Below are 24333 nucleotides of genomic sequence, written 5' to 3' on the forward strand. Positions count from 1 at the left end.
ATTAACAAAGACCAAGAAAGAAGCCTCTCTCAAAAATGAAAAGTTACAATTATGGGTCAAATTATTGTATGATAGAAAGATAGTAGTTAAAAAATTTGGACCTAAAGATCTAGTTTTGATGTGGAATGCTAGGATTGAAGACAAAGGGAAACATGGAAAGTTTGATCCTATATGGATGGATCCTTAAATAGTTCATGCTGCATGGGGAGAAGATTCTTATGTTTTGAAAGATTTATTAGGTAATATTCTTGAACTACTAGTTCATCAATAGTTTTTGAAGAGGTATTTTTCTTTAAAAAATACTTGTTTTTCGTGAACAATAGTTTAGGGTTTTCTATATATTTTGTAAATTATTGTGAGTCTTTGTATAGCCCTTATATAGTGTTTCTTCCTGTGTTGTTTCTCTCTTAGAGTTATCAAACAAAAAATTGGTCAAGTATGTGGTCTACTTCTTCAAGGGATTCTGAGCCCTTGCATGAATCTACATATTCATCATCCCTAGACAGAGCCATTATTGGCCTTGTTTTTCACATTTAATAAATTAGATGCATTTCATGGTGAAAACCCAGTGGATTCATGATTTTAGAGGTAAGGTGTGTTAAAATCCCTAGATGAAACCCTTAAGTTTCATGAAACCCTTATTGTTTATGCCCTAGTTTTAAAAAAGTAGGAGAGTATTGGTTTATTTTGAAAATACGCGGTAAGCTTTTCACTTTAGAAATTATTTCTATTTTTATCCATCTTTATTTTTAAAATACTTTCCCAAAAATATTTTTTACTTAATATTTTATTTTAAACTATGGTTTTAACCTCATGTTGACTCAATAGTGTTATTTGAAAGTGTTTTAATCATGGTGTGGTCTACTTTTGCAAACCTTTGATCAAAGAAAGATAAATGATGAGTGCTTTCCTACAATATGAAAGTGTTTGAGTTTTAGAAAATGAGGGGAAGCACCTACATGACGCATAGCCCCTAATGATGTCAGTTCCTTAAGAAGCTGAAAAAGTTAAACTTGTTAGAATAGTTGAGGGTTGTCAGACTCTTGTCAAGACATGCTAGAAATCTTGAGCCATTTCATTGGATAAACTGGGTGGTTGAGACTATTTTAAACAATGCAACATTGCAGTGTAGATTGTTTGAAGATCAACAATTAGTACTTTCCCAGAATATGAAAATGTTCAACATTTAAAGAAAGTGAGGAAGTGCCTTGATGACACTTGGCTAAGTGGGGTCAATTGTTCAGAAAGTTGCCTGGTAATGTTGAGTTAGGACACACGCCCAATGTCTTATGCTGATTTTCTGAGAAGTCTACATGCTTAATGAGTTGGAGGGTGACTATGTAAGTGGTCCCAAAATATTAAAGGCAAACATAGTAATTCCAAAGTGTTTTTATGATCATCGATCTTCATAAGATCAATGATTGATGCCTTCCTACAATTTAAAAATTTTCAAAATTTAGCAAATGCGAGGAAGCACCTTGTTGATGCATGGCCAATTCCACAAAATGGGTAATGCATGTTAGAATTAGTAGACCACCAATATAACTGGGGGGGGGGGGGGGTTGAATTAGTTATGTATCAATCTTAAACAATTCTTAATTAATCAACCAAATTAAACATCAATCACAAATAAATGTACATACACCATTACACTAGATATGTTCACTAGGGAAAACCCTGGTGGGAATGATCCCTACAAAATAATGTACTAATATAAATATTCCTTGTTAGAGGATGGACCTTGTTAGGAGTCTATTACAATTCTTAGTACAAAGAGTCCCTATTAGGAGACCTTGAATCCCTATTAAGGGATTCCAACCCTATTAGGAGTTGTGCCAACCCTATTAGGAGTTATATAAGGTAGTTAAACCCACTATCCAAATAGCTTCAAGATCAAATCAATGAGCCCACTATCCAATTGACCTTGGTACTTTTCCTTTCAAAATAATAGATATGTGACAATCTTTCACTTCTTCCTCTATCTAGTACATTGAACTTCTTCACCTTTAGATCATGTAATCAGATCTAGAACTCTACATCCATCAACAGTAACCCTTAAGGTCACTTACGAACATTAGCAGATTACTCTACTCCTCTACTTCACAATTTGTAAGACTTCTCTGCTTCTCGATCTCAATGATGATAATTAAAACTTAGAAAACATATTTCCTTTATACCACACTCAATATTAATTCCTTGAGTTAGCTCCATACTTTATTATGAGTTAATTAAATGAAATACACATTTAATTAATGTTTTCAGCTCACAGTTATACCCAAACTTTTACATGTATGACTTTTTTACCTATGCACTCACTGACATCATCAGTAGTTAGTGTACTACCTCTAATTAACTACACAATCCTTAATTCCAAATACAATGTTCTATATTGGTCATACAATAGAAATTAGATTCTGATGCTCTATTTACCTAAAGTTCTCTGTAAATCATCAATATCTTCCATATGATGTTGATTCAAGTTCTGTGCACTTTCCCACATGTCAAATACATTTTGTAGCATATGCTAGTAACTACACATAAGTAGATATGCAATGTGATGTCCTTAATACACAAATCTCAGTCTATTACTCTGTTATTCTTTTGCAAACTTATTACTATGTTGTCATCAATGAAAAACATAGTCATGGAAACATAGATGAAAAACATATAGTTCCAAGAATGCCAAGCCTTAATTGCAACACTTCTCCCCCATAGTACAATCTTTCTCTAATATTTTTCATATCATTCTCTCCCCCATTGGCATCAATGTTAAAGATAGTACATAAAAGGTTTAATTGATTGAACATATAATAACCTATTAGCATAACCACAATCCAGTCTGTTTCTTTACAACTTTTTCACACAATTCAATAAACAACACAAGTGTCTAAAAATATTGTTATATACCAATTATCAATCACCAATAGTCCTTGCTAACTTTTTTCATCACAGATACTCCCCCATTGAGGAAGCATTAACATTCAATATAGTATAACAATGGTGGTATGTACCCTGGACTGATGCACTTTTGCATCTTCTACTCTGAGCTAGGTAGGGGCATAACCCCAAACATACCTCTCAAGTACTCAAAGTTATCCTTTGGTATGGCCTTTGTGAAAATGTTTGCAATCTATTCCTTAGTGTTAATATACTCCAATTTGATTTCTTTCTTTGCAACTTTTTCTTTTAGCACATGATACTTTATTGTTATGTGCTTAGTTTTAGAATGCAAAATAGGATTCTTAGACATGTTAATAGTTCTTGTGTTATCAAAGTAAATGATAACAAGTTCTATGAATTTGATTCCAATATTCTTCATCATCTGCTTCATCCATATGACTTGATTATAGTTGTTTGTTGCTGCAACATACTCTACTTCTGTAGTACTTTGTGAGTTACAATCTTGCTTCTTGCTGAGCCAAGAAACTAGTCTTCCTCCAATGAAAAATGCTCCTCCACTAGTGCTCTTTCTATCATTCCTATCTCCATCCCAATTAGCATCTATATAAGTAAAAAGAGTAAAGTCATTGCTTCTATCACACCAAATGCTATAATCTAATGTTTCTTTCAGATATATGAATATCACTTTTACTGTTGCATAGTGATATTCTTTAGGATCATCTTGAAATCTTGCCACAATTTCAACTATATTAGCTATATCTGGTCTGCTATGAGTCAGATGCTGCAATCCTCCAATCATAGATTTTTACTTCTTTTTTTCAATAGTAGGCATCTCATCCTTGCTTGATAACTTATGACTAGTTACCATATGAGTTGCAACAGGTTTACAAATTTCTAGACTAAATCTCTTTAGCAAATCTTTTAAGTGCTTGGTTTGAGAGATAAAGATACCCTCTTTGTTCTGAACAATCTGCAGTCCCAAGAAAAATTTAATTTCTCCTATCATTCTCATCTCAAACTCATTCTTCATGTCTTTTGAGAATTTTTTACTAGCTTCATCATTTCCACCAAAAACGATGTCATCAACAAATACAATAATTATTAGCAAACCATCTTCTATTTCCTTTAAGTACAAGTTACTATCTATTGTTCCTTTAGCAAATCCAAACTTTGCTAAGTATTTGTCCAACCTTGCATACCAAGTTTTTGGTGCTTTCTTTAATCCATAAAATGCTTTCTTTAGTCTATAAACCATATCCTTTTCTTCTATTAAAGAAAACCCTCTAGTTGTTCAATGTAAACTTCTTCTTCAAGTTCTCCATTCAAGAATGCTAACTTAACATCCATCTGATATACCTTAAATTTTTTGTTTGCTACATATGCCAAGAACATTCTGACTACTTCCGTTCTTGCCACAGGTGTGTATGTTTCTTCATAGTCAATTCCTTCTTGCTACAAGTAATCTTTGCATGCAAGTCTTGCTTTGTTTCTTATTACTTCTCCCTGTTCATTCATTTTATTTTTGAATACCCATTTTGGGCCAATTACATTTTTGTCCTTAGGTCTAGGAACTAATTCCATGTGTCATTTTTAATTATCTGCTAGAGTTCTTCCTCCATTTCTCTTATCTAATGATCATCTTTTATTGCTTCATCTACGCTTCTTGGTTCTACTTGAGATATCAAACATAGTTCTTCATTAATTCTGCTCCTTGTCATTACTTCCTATTATCTGATCAATAGGATGATTTCTTATCAAGTTCCTATTGAGGGTAGGAGTTGTTGCTTCAACTCTTATTTTTGGTACTATGCTATGTTCTTCTCTTGTTGCTTCAGTTTGCACGTTATTATGCAAGTCATTGTTAGTCTTGAAAAATAACTCATTACTTCTATTAGTTATTCCAAAGCAATCATCTCCATCAGAGTTATAATCCATTATCTTTCCTTGGTGCCAAAATTTTTATCAATTTTAACATTTGCACACTCTACTATAGTTTTTATTCTATAGTTGAAACATCTGTAAGCTTTACTTTTTAATGAGTATCCAAGAAACATACTTTCATCACTTCTTGGATCAAACTTACTAATATCATCATCTCTTTTGATGTAACATTTTCTTCCAAATATTCTAAAGTATTTGAGTAATGGTGAGTGACCAAACCATAGCTCATAGGGTGTTTTGTCCATACCTCTTCTAATCTACACTCTATTCAGTGTGTACACTATTGTATTGACTACTTCTCTCCAAAAGGTTTTTGGTACATCATTTTCAAATAAGATGGCTCTTGCTACTTCAACAATTGACTTGTTTCTTCTTTTAGCAATCCCATTATGCTTAGGTGTATGGGGTGAGGATAGTTGTCTCTTAATACCATGCACTTCATAATAGATATTGAATTCTCTAGAGGTGAATTCTCCTCCTCTATCTAATCTTAAGCTCTTGATTTTAACTCCAAATTCATTCTCAACTTTGTTCTTAAATATCTTGAATTTCTCAAATGCTTCTAATTTTTCTTTAAGAAAAGCTACCCACATCATTCTAGTGAAATAATCAACAAAAATCATAAAGTACCTTTCTCCATAGAATCCTCTTGTTCTTGTAGGACCACTCAGATATGTATGAACCAATTCCAACTTTTGTATAGTACAAAATTATTTTCTAGGAAATGACTCTCTTCTACTTAGCCAAGATACATTCCTTACAAATAGTGCCAATGGGCTTAGTGATCTTGGGTAAATCTCTCACAACAAATGTATTACTAGCTTTCACAATGTTATCAAAGTTAGTGTAACAAAATCTTCTATGTCATAACCAACTGTTGTCAATCTTTTCTACTAAACATGTTATTTTAGTGTTATTTAACTGAAATACATTACCTTTAGTTCTTGTGCCAATACCAAGTAGTTTTCCTTCCTTTTTCTCGATAGTGCATGTGCCATTACCAAACTGTAGTTGATAACCTTTGTCCATAAGCTATCCAACACTTAACAAGTTATGCTTCAGTCCATCAACAAAGTAAACATCATTAGTGTATATCTAACCATCAAGTGTGATGGATCCAATTCCCATAATTTGATAGGATGCACTGTTCCCTACTTTGAAAATTCCTCCATTATGGCTTTTGAATTTGATAAATTTTCTCATATCACCAGTCATGTGATGTGAACAATCACTATCAATGATCCAATCTTTCTTTTCAAATTGTGAGATTAGCACACTTTTTTCACTGATTTCTCTATCAAGATCATCCCCTTTATAGCTATGAATCCTAATTTGTCTTCGCTCATGTTTTCATCAGAATATTCCTCTTCTTCTTTGTTAGCATATAAACAATTTCTAGGTCTTCTAGACTCGAATCTTCCTTTATAATTTATTTCTCTTTTAGGACACTTAGATGCATAATGACCATATTCATTACATGTCCAACATTTAAAGATATTCTTACCATTTTTCTCTTTCTACAAGAAGAGCTACTCCCTCGTGGATATTTTCTTCAATGGACTTGCTACTATTGGCAATGTCTCCCTACACTTTTGTGCTCCTTGCTAAACTAGATTTGATATTTAGTGTGCTAAATGCTATCTCAGCCTTTCCTAATTCTCCAGATTGTTTAAGATCAAATTCTTCAGCTTCCAATCTCCCAAGCAATGTTTCTTTGATGAAATTAGTGATTCAAGGTAACATTAATTGAATCATCTATGTTATTTTCTTAAAGGGTGGTGTTAGAATTTTCAAGATCTTCCATATTAATTCATCATCAAATTTCTTTCCATCAAGAGATGTGATTCCTGCAACTATCTCAGATATTTTTCCAACATAGCTCCTTATAGATTCATCTTCCATCATTTTAGCATCTTGGAATGTGCAATACAAATTTTGCAATCTAACCCTCTTTGCATGTGTATCACCTTCATAATTAGCCTCTAAAGTTTTCTGAATTTCATGAGGTTTTTTAAGTTGTTTTACCTAACTATACTCACTTTCAGGTAACGTTGACAATATTGCTTCTCTTGCCCTTATGTTTCACATAAACATTTCTCTCCATTCCTTGGTGAAAGTTTCAAGATTGTCCTCTTTTTCAATGTTTTTAGATGTCTTGGTTACAAGCCAATATCCTAGACCCATGTACAAGAGATGAGTCTTCATTTTACCCTTCTAGCTATCATAGTTTGTGTCATTGAATCTAGGACTTTCCTTCTTGAACAGATTCACCATGGATCTCCCAAAGTTGTTAAACTTCCCTTCAAGGACCTGAAGCTCTGATGCTAATTGTTAGAAGTAGTAGACCACCAATATAACTAAGAATGGGGGGGGGGGAGGGATGGGGGTGGGGGGGTTTGAATAAGTTATATATCAATCTTAAACAATTCTTAATTAATCAACCAAAGTAAACAAAAATCACAAAGAAATGTACATACACCATTACACCAGATATGTTGACTAGGAAAACCCTTGATCAAAGCAAAAACGTCAGTGGGAATGATGCCCACAAAATAGTGTACTAATTTGAATATTCCTTGTTAGAGGATGGACCCTATTAGGAGTCTATTACAATGCTTAGTACAAAGAGTCCCCATTAGGAGACCTTGAATTGCTATTAGGAGATTCTAATTTTGTTAAAAGAGTTGTGCCAAACCTGTTCAAAGTTGTAGAAGGCAGTTGAACCCATTGTCCAAATAGTTTCAGGATCATATCAATGAACCCACTGTCCAATTGACCTCGATACTATTCCTTTTAGAATAATAGATATGTGATAATATTTTGCTTCTTCCTATGTCCAATATGTCAGACTTCTTCACCTTTAGATCATGCAATTAGATCTAGAACTCTATATCCATCAACAATAACCCTTGAGGTCACTTACATGTATTAACAACTTACTCTACTCCTCTACTTCGCAATTCACAAGTATTCTCTGCTTCTTGATCTCAATGATGGTAATCTTTCCTTTATACCACATTTAATATTAATTCCTTGAGTTAGCTCCATACTTTATTATGAGTTAATTAAATGAAATACACATTTAATTAATGTTGTTGGCTCACAATTATACCCAAACTTTTACATGTGCAACTTATGTACTTGTGCACTTGCTAACATCATGAGTAGTCAGTTACTACCTCCAATTAAATGTGCAACACTAAATTCCAAATACAATGCTCTATATTGGTCATACAATAGAAACTATTTTTCCAATGCTCTGTTTCCTTGCAGTTCTTTGTAAATCATCAATATCTTTTGTACGATGTTGATTTAGGTTCTGCACACTTTCCCACATGTCAAATACATGTTGTAGCATATGTTGGTAACTACGCATAAGCAAATATGTAATGTGATGTCCTTAATATACAAATCTCAATCTATTGCTATGTTAGTCTTTTGCAAACTTATTACTATGTTGTCATCAATGACAAACACAATCATAACAATGTTATGCAATGCTCCCCCATAGCATCAACATTCATGCTAACAACATAGTCATTTGATTTTTAAAGCTAAATCATCCAATTTGTAAAAACCAATGGTTAATTTTCAAATTTTGTGGTGTGACATAAAATATGAATGTTGGGGTATTAATTTTGATTAATGTTGTTTTGTGTGAGATCAGTTTTACAATAAGGGTGCTAAATTTTCACTATCAAACACTAAAGTTATAGAATTTTAACAAAGCAGAGATTTTTAGAGCTAAAGGCACACTTTTCTAAGGGTTTCAATTTACTACTAATGACTTTTAGAAGAGATTAATAGGAAAATTGGGTAAGTATCTAAATTTTTGGAAAATTGAGAAATAATTTTCATAGTAAGATAATTATTAAGCATGCCTCCATGAAGGGATTTCTTAGGGAAAGCAAATTACTTAAAAAGGGTATTGTACATGATCATTTTTTAGAGAAAATGCCACAATCCATGAATGAACTTTCTAGGGGAAAAGAATTCATACAAAATAACCTTAGGTTATTGGTTAGTGAAGGTTTTTATGAGAAGGAAAATTGGTTAAGAGATGTTGAAGTATCTATCAAGGGTTTATAACCTTTCCATAAATGTTTTGCAGAAAGAAGACTTGATACCCCTCTAAATAATGTTTGATAATTTTACATTGGCAAATTAATTATCCAAGGAGTTTTCTTTGATGATGATTTTCTTTCAATAATGTCAAAGAAATATCATCCAATAACCAGGATAGTGAAGAATCATGTTAGTAATGATCTTTCTAGGGTTTCACCAGAATTAATTAGAGAAGTTTTCAAATTAAATCCTAACCATGTAGTTCATGAGAAGATAGATATGGAAGACCTCTAAGCTAGGTATAATACATAGAGTGTATATTTAAGGGGAGGACCACTACATGATAGGATCATCACCCCTTGTTACACCAAATACTCCAGAACCATTATTGAAAAAAAAATTCAACCCTAGAGCACAAGCGATGTATTTCTCTCTCTACAAGAGTTTTGGCATGAATGAACAAGACCATATCCCTAGTTATATTGTTTTCAATATTGCTCTCTTGGTAGAAGAGATTCATATTAGGTTAATGAGTATTGTGAAGGCTAAAGTTGATAAGCCTTTCTGTTGGTACTTCATGTTAATGTAGATATGTTTGTATAAGGGAGTTACATTTCTCTCTAAAGAAATGAAACTGGAATTGGAAAAAGATGGAGAAAAACTCCCTATCCAATTGTGGAGTGTAGATATGACATGGGATGTAACTGATGTAAACTTTGTTAGATTTTACAAGTACTTTTCCTCTAGGATTAGAATGTTGTTAGTAGGGGATATCCCTAGGATACCTCAACCTCCACTAGAACTTATTAGACCAAAAGATCATGTGAAAGGGTTGATGGTATGTCACAATTGGGGAGACATCATCCCATATGCAGTGTCTACTATATTTAGAGTTTAGGGTTTTCTTGAAAAACCACATATGCTACCCTATCAAGTGCCTTTAAAAGTAGGAATTACTGAGCTCCTAGATGGCATATAGGATCAGTGGAAGAAAGAGAATTTTTGGGAAAATCTGAAGGTAAATTCTTTCCCCAAGTTACTATTGTGGATAATTTTGTATTTGTCAAAAAAGGATGGAGACACTTGTAGAAGTTTTGAAATAAATATCAAATGGCTCAATCCCATGCTCTCTTTATAAACCTGAAGGGATTTTATGACTTATTCAGAGAAAGAACTAAAGCCAAAGCTCATAAGCATATGGTGTACTTTCCAAAAGATATAGTTATGAATGCATTCTCATTACAAGAGAAGGAACTTAGGAAAGAGAAATGGAAACTATACAACAAGGTTCTAGATTTTATAAATGCTTTTGAGCTAGACTATGATCCCCTTGTTGAGAGAAAGTACTAGGGTACAAAAATAGATATGTTCATGGATAATTTTGTTGATTTTATGTAAACTTTGAATGAGAATAAGGAAGTTCTAATCCAAGAATACCCTGACAAGGCCATTGAGGTGGAGAAGAGATTGGCAAGTAAGATGATTTTGAGCCTAGGGAAATACACATTTCAGAATAAAATTGGGCATATAGTGGCCAAGACTATACAACTTGTTTTGCAGTACAAAAGGCCACACTCTGTAAGCCCACCTATTGCACCCGCACCTAAGAAATAGAAATTGGAGAAAGGATCATCTTCTAAGGTTGAAGAGTACTCCCCTACCTAGACCCCACTCCAAATAGATGATGGAATATCCTTGAGAGAGAAACTAAGATAAATGGGAGTTGAAAAAGATATTGTAGTTACAATAGTAGATATAGAAGGAGTGCCTGAGGAACCTCCTATGCCAACACTAGCTCTCACTATGGGAGATTATAGAGGAGGAAATAGATCCTTTAATAGCAGATGCCTTTAAGAAATTTATTGATGATGAGATTTTTTTCAAGTCAAGATCATTTGTTCAATTTTTGTGTAGAAGAAATATTGACAATTTTGAGGCCAAGTGTAAAATGATCAAAGCAGAGCAACCTGGTAAAAAGGACTCTAAAATCTAAGAAGAAGTTAAATCTAGTTTCATGAAGGAGTTTGCATAGATAACCACTAAAGGGGGAAGATAGTTGTTAAAGGATTTAGGTTTTTTGATATTAACTAAATGGGATATTGCAAATGCAATTTTTTTTGACATTGTGAGAAAATTGAAAGATACTCAGCTCAAAACTAAAAAAGAGGTCTTGTAGGCCCAAAAGGGATTGAAGTATAGAAATGATCGTCAAGCCTTAGTGATATGGTCTATTTAGAAAAAGGATAAAACCAGGATACAAGAAGCCTTAGATGTTGAACATGTAGGTAGCCTCATGGTCTATAGGGTAGAGAAGGTAGAGAGTGAAAAGTTGTCCCAAATGACCAAAGAAATGGTAGATTTTGGAGTTTTTGTTGTTGTAAAGGACAAGAATAAATTCTTGGAGCTCAATGTTAGATTTGAAGAGATGCTAAAGGCATATGAGGAAAGAGGAAATAGGATACATCAATTGGAGGCTCAGATGGCTCAAATGGACAAGCAATTTGGGAAAAGAATAGTGGGAGAACCAAAGCAACCCAAGATCACTTATCCTCCCTGTCCTTCAATTGAAGCTATCAAGTCAACTCCCCTCATAGAGCTACCAGATACTCCACAAAGACCTCAATTTTATACAACTAAAGATTTTGAAGAGGAGAAGAGAAAATTATGGGCACTACATGTGGAATTGGATATCCAATATGAGGACAAAATCAGAAATAAAATTATGTATCTAGTAGAGAAGATTGGTTGGCCTAAATTTTATGAACAAATATCCAAGTTAATAGATATATGGAATGAGCTGAAAAATAATGAGGTAACTTTGAAGCTAGTTGTGAATAAGTGAAATAATAGGGATAGGGATATCACTCTTTTATGCTTCTCAATTATTAGTTTGACTTATGAGAAAATAGAGAACTTTTGACATAACTAGTGACCTTTATGATTTTGATGACAAGAGAGTCACTCTACAAAAAGGATCATAAATTATTTTTCTAGATATCTACATGAAAATTTTGAACTATTCCCTCATGCACTCAAAGTTGTGGATTAATTTAATAATAAAGAGGAATGGACCCAAGAATTGGATGATTTGTTATGCCTCATGTTAAATAAAGTGATAAATGAAAGGGGGCATGCATGGTTGGCCAAAACAACTAAGGAAATTGTTAAAGTTCAAATATTTTTTGATTCTTTAAGAAGGGAATTTGTTGAAATAAGTAAATTAGGAGAATATGTTATAAAGAAGTAGCATGACATATTGAATTTTAATTGGCCAGATGACACACTTTTCAACAAGTGGATGGCAGATCTTGTACATTCAAAACAATTAGTATTTTGTGAAACTAATCATGAAGATAAGGTGGACCAAGATGAACTACAAATAATTAATGCATCAATTAAAGAAGAAGAGGGAAAAGATAAATAATCAATTGTTGTAACAAATATAAAAGTTCAAATTGACAACTTGACAACAAGAGAATCAAGTATAATTGTGGGTTTGTTAATACATGGTGACCTGGATGGAGAACCACAAGTTACACTCAGCTTTCAAATATCAAAACCTAGTCCACCATAGGTAAATCAAATAGTCACACAATCTGAGGAATGAAAAATTGCATCAGGACCAATTATTAAGTGGAGCTCCTCAATAATAAGTCGCATCAAAGGTGGTCCCACAAAAGGAATTTTCATGATGTAAACATTCTGTTGCACTAATTTTTTGTCTTTCATGATAGTAACCTTTTTGTAATATCTTTCTATCTTGAGGAAAACTATCATTCTTCTCTAAGCCTAAAGCTTGTTGCATCTCATGCTATATAAATGAGATCCAATGGCTAGAGAAAGGGTTTGAACTCTTATGTAACTTTTAGTATTTTCTAGGCTTACATTTGGTCCAATATTCTTGATGTTAATTTTGTGATGGATTTTTTCTCTACAAATACGAGGGTATATTACCATTGAAAGATCATATTCTCTCATCCTAAGTTGTTCCGAGTTTTACATCAGCGTTATGTGGTTTTAAAAGAAAATTAATATAGAGGAGAGTTATCACCATATCTATTTTATCTAAATCTTGTCTCCATTGTTGTTAAATGGTTATCTTGAGTTTGTGTGAGAAAATATTATTCAATTTAATACAACTAGGATAGGTTGTATATTAATTTTCTATTGCCTTTAATTCAATGAATTAAGTAAATGCTTCAGTAAGGTGATAGGATTTTTAGTCAATAAGAAGGATATGGATAAGAATGAGGTTTAGGGTGAATTACTAATAATATTTATTGTAATAAAATTGATTAGATCAAACAATTTTTTGGGTAGACTCTGATCCCCAATGGATGAGGCACTAGTCATTTTGATTAAGTTTGCATCGAAAGGGATCAAAAAATTGCATGAAGCATAGTTTCAAATTTCAAAATCAAATTTACTTTTCATGTATGGAAGATTTAATTGTTGGTCAACATTTGGTTGCATCTAATTTCTATGTTATTGTTAGCTATTGTTATTCATAATTATCTTTAAATCAGAGAAGGCTTGTGAACAAATATCTACTATAGGGGATAGGTGTATGTAAGATAATATCATTAAGTGAATGAAGTGTGAAGATAATATCTAGTTTCAAATCCCTTTTATCCCCAGTGCACCCACCTTGGTTTCGCAGAACCTAAAGAGTAGAAAATCTTGGTGATTTTGTTGAAGTTGGGTCTAGATTTGAGGACTTCTTGGTTGAACTTAGGAAATATCTAATCCTTAGGCCAAATTTTTCTTCACCTTCTTGGTATCAATAATTTTATTGCTTGGTAGTTTAAAACACCAAAAAGAGGTATGAGTCTTACTCTTAAAACATGACTTCGTCATTTTTCCTAGATAACATTGTTTGCAAATTATATTGTCAAGTTTCTTCAACTTACGAAAACCTCTAACTCTTCTCATATTACTGATAGTAATCAAGTTATCAAAATTAGCATGACATAACCTCTTGTTCCATAGCCACACATCATCAAATTCTACAACGAAACAAGTTACATCTTCCATATCAAGGTAAATTAAGTTACCTCTAGTTTGATCACCTTTTCCAATTATTTTTCCTTAAGTATCATATATCTTAGCAATCTTGTTCTCAAACTCAACCTTGCAACTTGAACTATTTAGTTGTGACACACTCAACAAATTATAGTTAAGTCCTTCAACATAATAGGCATTTTCACATAAAATATTTTTTGTAAGTTTGATAAAACCTTTTCCTTTTACCAAATAGGGTGTGTCATTACCAAACCTTACACTATTTCCATCATAATAATTCAAGGTAATGAACTCACTTTTATCTCCAGTCATGTGATGTGAACACCTACTGTCAATGATCCATCTATCATTCTTGTTCACACAAGACACCATACAATTGCCTCATCCTCATTAAAATCATCCTTCATTGCAACATACACGACTTCATCATCATGATCATCAGATCCATCTTTAGTTTCCTCTTCAACAATGTAGCAAGACCTCTTGCCTTTGTCTTTGTAATCTTTTTTGTCTTCGTCTCTTCTACTTTTGTACTTGTCTCCACCTTTATAATTTTTCTTCTCTAGACATCTAGCAACAATATGACCAACCTCATCACAATTGAAACATATGATAGGTAACTACCTTTGAATTTTCCTTTACCCCTATAAAATCTCCTTGCTAGTAGTGCTTCAAGTCATTCTACATCTTTCTCATCTGGATCACTATCATTGGAAACATGTTTTACCTTTTTCTTCTTCTTTTAATTTGGTTCCTTCAATGACAACTTGGCTTTGAAAGTAGATTCAACATTGTTAGATTTCAAATTATCAAAATTAGATAGCTCAAAAGTAGTGAGCCTACCTACTAGATCTACAAGAGTCAAATTAGAACCTATTATGCATCTTAGTTCTTGTATTGCAAAAACTTAGCATAAATGGGTAGAAGTGTTCTAAAAAAATTTCTTAGTATAGTCTCGCCATCTATCTTACTAGTAGCTCCTCTTATTATATTAATGAAATCTTTTATCCTAGAGCAATATTGAGCAACATTCTCATATCATCGAACTTACCTCTAAGACTTTCTAATTTGGCTTTTAGAACATCTCTGCCTCCTCCATAAATAGTGTGAAGATCATCCCACATTTTCTTTGCACTATCACAACCCTTGATATCATCAAACTTGGCATAACCTAGGGTAGAGGTAATCTCCAACATTGGCTAGTTGTGTTCTTTCTTCTTTTTTAGATCTTTAGTGGTTAGGACTCTAGGAGGATAAACATGCTTTATGATGATGCTAGATTGGGCATGATTTTCAAGGCCTCCTAGGTGTAGCTTCATCATACTTTTCCATATAGGGAAGTTACCTCTATTAATCTTGGGTACCTCTCCTTTTGACATCTTGATCTTTTTCTTCTAATACCTTCAAACTAGTCCTCTTAAGAAAATATATCTTATACCAATTGTTGGAATTCTTTACAATAACGGGGGTGGGTGAATCAGTTATCCAAGGTCAAAATGTGCAAATAAAACTTTTAACAACTTAGTGAACCCATATCCATAAAACATATTCATTATGCATAAATCCATTAGATCATACAATTACTTCAACTTCTAGGTTACTGTCAAATCAACTTTGTAGAAATGTAAGCATGAAACATAATAGATTTAATAACACATTTAACACAATGATTTTACATGGAAACCCAATTTGGGAAAAATCACCAGTAACATGCTACTCATTCTTACTCTTCTAAAGTGATGCCCTATGAAATGCCAACCCTTTAAAGGTTACAATGCACACTATTAAATGTGACCTATATAGAGGATTTTGATCACCCTATTAGGAGTGAGCCTTGTTAGAGGACTTTAGATCATTCACTTGGAATGCCACCTAGTTAAATGATTTACAAATGACTATTAGGTCAACCTTAATCCAAAGGATTTACCCTAGACTGATACAATGATTAGAAAGTAACAGTAAGGCTTGATCTGATAACAACTTACAACTTCACTTTGCACATTATAGATCTCTAGTTTAGTCCATTCTACTTGACATTCACACATTTCAGCCCTAATAGCTCATTCACCCTTCAAGAATCCATACCCTTAAGCCTTATTTCTTTGCTTGTCAATAACAATCTCTTCTCTTTGGTCACTAAATAAAGCAATACCTTAGACTCCTTTTCTTCCTTAGGTTCTCACACATGAAAACCTTTTCTTCTAACCAACCATCTCTATATATCTTTTTTCATTCATCTTCTATCATCTATTTTAGGGTTAGGTAGGATTAGGTAGGATTCAATGAATCTACCCATCTTTTCATTTTATTCCCTTCATGAAACTTCTCATTCAATGCTCTTTGAATTTTCCTCAAAATGGTTCATCTTGAATTATGTGCCACCAAATCATCAAGCTAATCTTCCACGTGGTTCACACAATCCAAGAAATCAAATTTGTTGACTCAAATTCATGGAATTCATGATCTTTTTCATAATTTTGACACTCAATATTAATTGGCTTTTGATGCTTGACACATACTGTATTGCTTGACATCTAGTATCAAATCACTCAACATGAACTAAAGTTTACTGGTGCTTAACATCAACTAAACTTTGCTTGGCTAACACTGTATCACTTGGCATACACTAAAATGTGGCTTTCCTCAGATCCAATTGATTTTGTGCTTGGATTACACTAACTTTTCTTGACACCTATTGTGTAAATTGTTAAGCTTGGCAAATTCATTTTACTTTTTTTTCTAAAATTAATCACTGTATCCATCCTTTGCAACATTAAGTAAATAATCAATTCACTATAATATCACTATCTTAACTAATATTTGTACTCCCTTTCCATATCATAACTCAACCTTTCCTCTAGGTGCTATTGTTAACTCATTTTATCAAATCCTCTTCATCAATCAAACAAATAATAGTACTCAAATCATCTAAGCAATTGTCTTACTAGCAAGTAGTAGGATTGACATCAGTGACAATTTTTTTTATTGAAACACATCATTCTCATACTTGTATCAATCTATTTTCAACAAAAATTAGTTGTATCTAATAGGAAGTATTTGTGGGGGAGGGGGGGTTTGCAAAAGGTTCTTGAAGCTTGGAATTCCTATGCTATTTGTGATGCTTTGACTAATAAATGAGATTTGATCTCAAAGTAAGTGTTAACTTCTCTTTTGTGCTTTGTTGATATGTGAAAGAGCTTCCTTTTCTTATTGTGCTCAAGAAAAATCTCTCTAGATTTTTGTCTACAATATTCTTCCTCCATTTTATAAATCTCTTCCCACTCCACTAGATTTTATTTTTGTTTAAGGAAAGTCGCACTTTCTATCCTATTAGAGATAATATGCTCATTAATTTTTAGTGGTTATTTCTTTACTTTTAACATATTGAATTTCCTTATAGAATTGAAACATTTTGGAGTCCCTGATAAGGAAAAATTTCCCACCATTCTCCAATTTAAGGGTACAAAATGTGGATGTTTGAGCCACATTCTTTCAAATTTGAATGGTGGTCTATAGTTCCAATAGATGTTGTATCCCACTTGTTAGTGTTAAAAAGACCTAGAAAATGGTATGGTCTAATTAAGGTTAATAATTTTGAATGATATTTGTAATTAATTAACTTCCAGTAGTGGGAGATGATGAACCTATCTAGTCTTTTTGTGATTTGTAAAAAACCCAATCTTAGTACACGTAAAAAGATCATTAATAGGTTTGATGTCAATCAGGTTATTTCCATTGAAGAAAGTTGTGATGTCATCAATTAAAATTTGAGGGGGGGATATTCCACCTTATTTTTCTAATGGATATGTGATGGAAAAATCACCACCCACAATAATGTGTTGATCTATAGTAGCTTGAATAATACCAATTAATTCATTCTATAACTTTAGCTTATTTGTGGTGGATAAGGGACCATAAATATTGAAAAATGTTGAAGGAAAACTTAAGTGTTCCATTGGTAAAAAATGCCAATTATTTCCTTGTGAAATAATCTTTCCTTTCATAGTGAGGGGATTCCAGAGGATAGTAAGGCCACCAGAGGTACCTCGGTCTAGGGAGTGAGAATAATGCCATTAATTCCACTTCTCTATTATCTTTTGAAATGTTTCCCTAGATAGTTTTGTTCTTTGTAGAATAATGCTATCTTTCAATGAAGAATCCAATTCCTTTTTAATCATATTCCTTTTTTCATAGGTGTTAAGACCTCTGATATTCTACATAATTGTTTTCATTTCTCTTGAGGAGAACATTTGGTTCTTTCCATGATTCCTTTTTGTGAAGAAAAATCATTTATAATTGTTGTTTGTATCCTAGGTTAAACTTCCTCTTTGGATTTTGTAGCTTTAGAAATTTTCCCTCTAGTCTTCTAGGTGTCTTAGTTTGGTTTAAATTCATGGATGGGGTTTTAAAAATAGAAAGAGTTTGTGAATAATATAACTCTTCCTACATCAAGGAAGAGTCTAAAGATGTTACCTATGAGAAAGAGTCCTCCATTGGCATAAATTAATGGATGAAGGAGGAAGAAGATTATAATATGAGACAACCCAAGGTGTTGGTATCAAATTAATCCCGGTCCTCTAGATTTTTTCTTAAATTCTCATCAAAAGATGGGTTCAAAACTCATCTCACAATGTTATCCTAGTTTTCTCAGATGTTATCAAGATGAGAAAGTTTTTCAACTTGAGTCTATATAGTTGGCTTTGATGATTGATCCAAAATTGGACTCACAATGTTATCCTAGTTTGCTGAGATGTTACCAAGGTGAGCGATGTCATAAACTTGAGATTGTAAAATTGGTTGTATGTAGTATGCTAGTTCTCCAAACATCTCCTAGTATGCAATTCCATCATATAACTTAGATGCTATGGAGATGGCAATATTATTTGCTAATTTGACTAGTACTTCTTATAAGTGAATATTAGAAGCAACCATGGGATCCAAAGCTATGTAGGATAATTTTTTGTGAGAGAATCCTAAAACATGATGTGTTTAATGACTCAGAAGATTTATAAGTATGCAACTTTGTATCTTGCACCAAGCCACAAAGCCCATTCATAAATTTCTTAGAGGATTTACATGGGCTAAAAGGATATAAAATGTCCCTTGAGAGATTCAATTTGAAATATACATAGAGAAAGTTAGCAAAAGATAACTTCCTTTAATTCCAATATTTAAATTAGAGATGATATGATTGGATAGCTTGTTGCTTCTTGTGAGGTCTCTAGTTCTAATTAATTTTTTTGAATATACCAGACCCATTTGTAGAGAGTGAGAGATAATGTCATGAGAAGACTGAGATAAATCTAAAGTATTAGTTTTGGTCACAACTACTAAGAGGGGGTGGGGGGAATCAATACAAAACTAGTTTTCCCTTTAACCTCTTTTACTATGCTTGATGTAAGCTAATTGACAACTAAAACTACGGTAAATGTAGTGAAGTAGAAAAAAATAAGTTCAAACACAAAAGAATTCATTAATTTTACACAAAGTTTTTTATACATGGAAACCCTTGGATAGAGGGTGAAAACCATGATGGGGATAATATACCCACTAGACCTTACAATGCATGTAGAGGGTCACCCTATTAGGAGCTACACTTGTTTCTTCTCAAAATGCATTATGTTAGGAATTCCTATAAGCTATTAGGATTACAAAAGCCTATGAAAACTACCTTGTTAGAGGATTTACAAATCACCTCTTGAGAGACACCTTGTTATAGGATTTTACACTAAGCTTACCAATGATTCTTTCCCTATTAGGAGCTACAAATAGATGCAATAGTAAGTAACTAATATATTGTATTTGGACCTAAAATTTGATACTTTCTTTCCATGTAGATCTCCACTTCATATCTTTGAAGATGCATCAATCTTAATGTTTACCTGGTGAGTTCTTGGGTTGCACTTGTCCCCTTGGCTATCTGCAACATCTTGTAGATGTATTATCTTTCTTCTCAAATTCTCTTCTTACTAATCTTGGCTCTATGTGTTCTTTAGTATGCTCCTCTCTCTCTCTCTCTCCCACAATTAGCTTCTTCAATTAACAACTTGATATTTTCCCTTTTGATTAATTATATTCATGTTGGATGTTATGGTATAGTTACCCATAACCAAGTTATTTTTCTCATTTTAAAATTCAAAATATGAATTCCATTTCCTTGTTTTTTCATGGGAAACCCATGATCTTGCCACCTAGGGTCTAGACTGGTATCCCTACTAATCTATTTTTGAATCAATGGTAGCCTTTGTCATTTATTTCTAGTGCCATTTATCACATCTGCTCTTCCCATTCTTTCCTATCACATCCATGGTGAATTACTTCATTGATGACCTAGATCAGCCAACTTTAATACTTGTATGTCTACATTGGCATTGGTGCTCATAAGTATATACCAATCTTCTTCTTCCTTTGATTGATTTCCAAATAGCTTTCTAGTTAATTATTTTGGCCATCAATGACAAAACTCCTTACAATGTACTTCTTACAAACCTTATGCCAAAGAGACTTGTAAGGTCAATAATATCCCCCTTTAGGATTGATGGCATAACATAATTTGCTAACAAACTTGATTTCTACTTTGCAAAGTTTCTTTGATGGAAAACACCTCCTTCATATGTTTATCAATCCTTCTCTTGTACTAGTGAAGACTCTATTGCCAATAGATGGACTTAGCATTCATTTCTTAGATCTCCCCTATAAATTTTCTTGTTTCACTCCATTCCTTTCTCTCTTCTTTGATTCAATTTTCATGTTTTGTCTCTCATGTCTTTATTCTTCTCTTGCTATTATTTGCTTCATCTAATCTACTCCTTTTTCTAATCTTCCCCTTTATTTATTTTCATCCTTGATCTATTATATCCTTTTATATATTCAATCCCTTCGTATATTATCCTCTATTTAATAATCTCTTCCTTTACTATTTGTTATTATTATCTTCCTTTACTATTTTTTTATTATTCTTCCCCTTTACTATTCAATTGTTATTCTACCCCTTTTTGTCATCCATGACAAAGGGTTCTACAAGGTATCTACCAATTGTCAAATACATCCTTGTATTGATCCTATGTGCTAGAAAGATGGATATCCTATGATTCATTCAAGTTCATGATAGAAATCATCTCACTATTTATGTCAACTAAGAGTGCTATAATTTTTTTCACTATTTTACTCTATGCTTTGGTGACTAGTGCATCTCCATTTGCTATATGTTCTTGTATGATGCCTATCATTGGGGATAACATGTACTAAATTTCCATCAGTCTAATTAATATTTTATCATATTCTCCTTTGATCCAATGGATTGAACATAGTGTCCCTTGAGTCTTGGACAAATAATTAGTTGCAGAATGTAATTACCTTGTAGTGTCTATAGCTCATGCTGATCTTGTTATAGTTTCTGCTCTAAGTACACTGAGAATGTACTCACATTAGATGTCTTCATCATGATTGGTGTTGAATCTTGTAGTACTTCAATGACTTTTTCTTTATCCTCCTATAGTGTGCCCTTCTTTTGATCTACTAGATTTTTTAACTTATCCAACCTTTTAGCTTCCATATTCTTTTCCAAAAGTTCTTTAGTGATCCCTTTATTACCTTTGATATTATCAACCAAAGTGATGAGTTAGTTGATGAGATCTTTATTAGGATCATGTATAACATCCTAAGCCAATTCAACAATAATATTTCTACTAATAACCAATGTATTTTCTTTCTTCTACTTCTTGAGTTCTCATTTCCTTTTCAAAATTTTCCTATATTCATTGATTTCTTGTAGATCCATATCTTTGGTTGTAGACTTCTTCTTAGGAATGATGACATCTAGTTTCTCCTTTTCTTCTACTACTCTAGTGTCCTTTTTAACTAAGTATCCTTCATATTCTAATCTTAAGGATGAGGATGAATATTATGAATATGCCATCATGTATCTCATTAGCCTTCTCTTCTTTCTAGAGTATCCATTGCATGTTGTTCTAGACACACTTGGTGCTCTTTTTTGGCATGTTTTTCCATGTGTCCTACTTTCAAACACTCTTGATCTTGAGGATGTAGTATCAACTATTATATCTCCTTCTTCTTGATGACCTTCTTCCTCCTTTTGTGTATCTTCTTCTTCTTGTGGTTTTTCTTCTTTCTATTATTCTTCTTCTTGCTCCAATTCAAGGGACTTTTCTTTTGGGGGCTCCTCATCAAGTATTTGGAAAAGCTTTGGTGGTTTCTCTTTTTCACCATTACCCTTTTTTGGTGATGAATCAACAATGATGGTGGATGTCTTGATTATCTCATCAATCTATTATTGAGTCATACATGTGGGTGACTCACCTCATTCCTTTGTAGTTGTTTCAACTAGTGGGGAAGCTACTAGTTGTTCATTCTTTCTAGCCTCGGTGGTAGGTGCTTCTTCTCTAGTCAATTTGGGTGCATTAAAATCTCCCTAAGTCATATTTGTTTTCTCCTACATATCTTCCCATTGGACCACTTCCTCTCTTGAAGGACTGAGAGTTTTATATCTCCTTTCTTTGGCTCCTCTACCTTTCTCAACTCTTGTTCTTGGTTCAACCTCTTCTTTCTTAGGCTTGACTACCTCTTTGATGTTGTAACTAAAAGGTTCCTTGGTGTCTGCTTGGATCTAATTACCCTTAACATAAGTGTCCAATTATGGAGTCATCTCTTTATGATGTTGGGAAATTTTTTTTTTATGCCTAGTTAATGTACAACCAGTTAATGTAATTTTGATATCATTTGTTTTCTTGAACTTTCCTTTGTATACTTCTATGTAGAAGACCTTTTGAGACTTAGATAATTTCAATTTTATTTTTATTTATGGATCTTGTATCATTTTCTCATAATCCTTCACACTCGTACTCTATTTCTCATTCAATATTTTCACCAATTATTTAGGCATCGACAACCCAATATCATAATGGTTTTATTTCTATTTGTCTCGTGCTAGCTACTAAATTTATGGATTTGATCTTATTTTATCTAGAAAAACTTTAAAATCTAGTTTTTAAAATAGAATAATCAAACCTTTTAATAATTTTATTCACATTTTCTCCAATGGGAATTGGCTTATATTTTTTCTTATCTTTCTACAGTGTCCTTGATGTTTTTACTTCCACCTCCTTGATTTCTTTAGTGATTACAACTGCTATGTTTGTATCATCTTATAATTTAGTATCTTCTACCTCTAGTTTATTATGTATGGATTCCTCTTCCTCCTAAGTTTTAGTCATTTGTGGTGGACTTGAATCTAGATCTTCTTCTATTTCTTTTATTCTTATCATTTTGAATGTTTTTATTCTTGAGTGGTTTAGATACCCAACTTCTAGTTACTCCCCATGGAGTTGGCTTTTGAGATTTCTTCTTCTCCATGGGAAGCTTGTTTCTTATCTTTGTACAAGTGGAAAACCTTGGTGAGATAAAAATTTCATCTGATGCTACAAACTATTCTACACAAGGTAATGCATCTTCCTCCTTTTCTTCATAACCAAATAGTATTGACCATTGAATTCTTGGTTGAGCTACACACATAATACATTTTTTTGTGCTTGCCAGGAAACAAACTCGATCTTTGATGTTCTCCACCAAGCTCATGGGTATCCTTTCTCTTTGATTCATCTCCTTCTAAAAACCCTTGAAGTATTCCCATAACATGAAATACCATTTGCCTTCCCATTTCCTATATAGTTCAAATATTTGTACCATGACTAGTTGATCTTCAATCCACTTTGTGAGTAGGAATTTAAGAAAGTCTTCTCTTAGATAGAAAAATAGGCATACTAGTATAGATCCAAAACTTAGGTTTTAATCCGTATGATTATTTATGATCTTGCCAAGGTTATCCATTATCCACCCATGCAAATATATGTAAAACACAATGTTTTGTTTGTTGTGGATAGGTTGAATTACTCCTTGTGCAATGCTACTAGGGATATAATTTTCCTATTGGTGTGGCACATCTTGTACCCCAAAACTATGGCCACAAACCTCATCTTATTATTTGGGATCTTATTCACTATGTAACCTATTGTATCCTAGGTCTTCTTTCCTCTAGTCATCGAAGCTTCTTATCTCACCAATATTACATTCATTGATAGATCAATAACATATGCATTAAAACTAGTTACCCTTTTAGCTAGGGATTGTGTGTTCTTGTATTTTTTTTCCAATAATACATATTTCTCATGGATTCTCCTCAAAAAAAATCTTACATATTCTTTGTGGGAGAAATTAGGCATGTCTATCACTCTTCTTAGCATGGAACTCTCAAAATCTTTGTGCTTTTCTTTCAAGGATCTTTCAAATAAAAATGTACTATACAAATAATGCATCTCCTTATCACCTATATCTTGGATTTCAACCTCTAGATACACACTTACATCCTTTGTAAGTAATAAATTATCA

Source organism: Cupressus sempervirens, chromosome 11 (assembly GCF_028749045.1).
Source record: "Cupressus sempervirens isolate cs-2001-9-10 chromosome 11, ASM2874904v1, whole genome shotgun sequence".
NCBI classification, from domain to species: domain Eukaryota; kingdom Viridiplantae; phylum Streptophyta; class Pinopsida; order Cupressales; family Cupressaceae; genus Cupressus; species Cupressus sempervirens.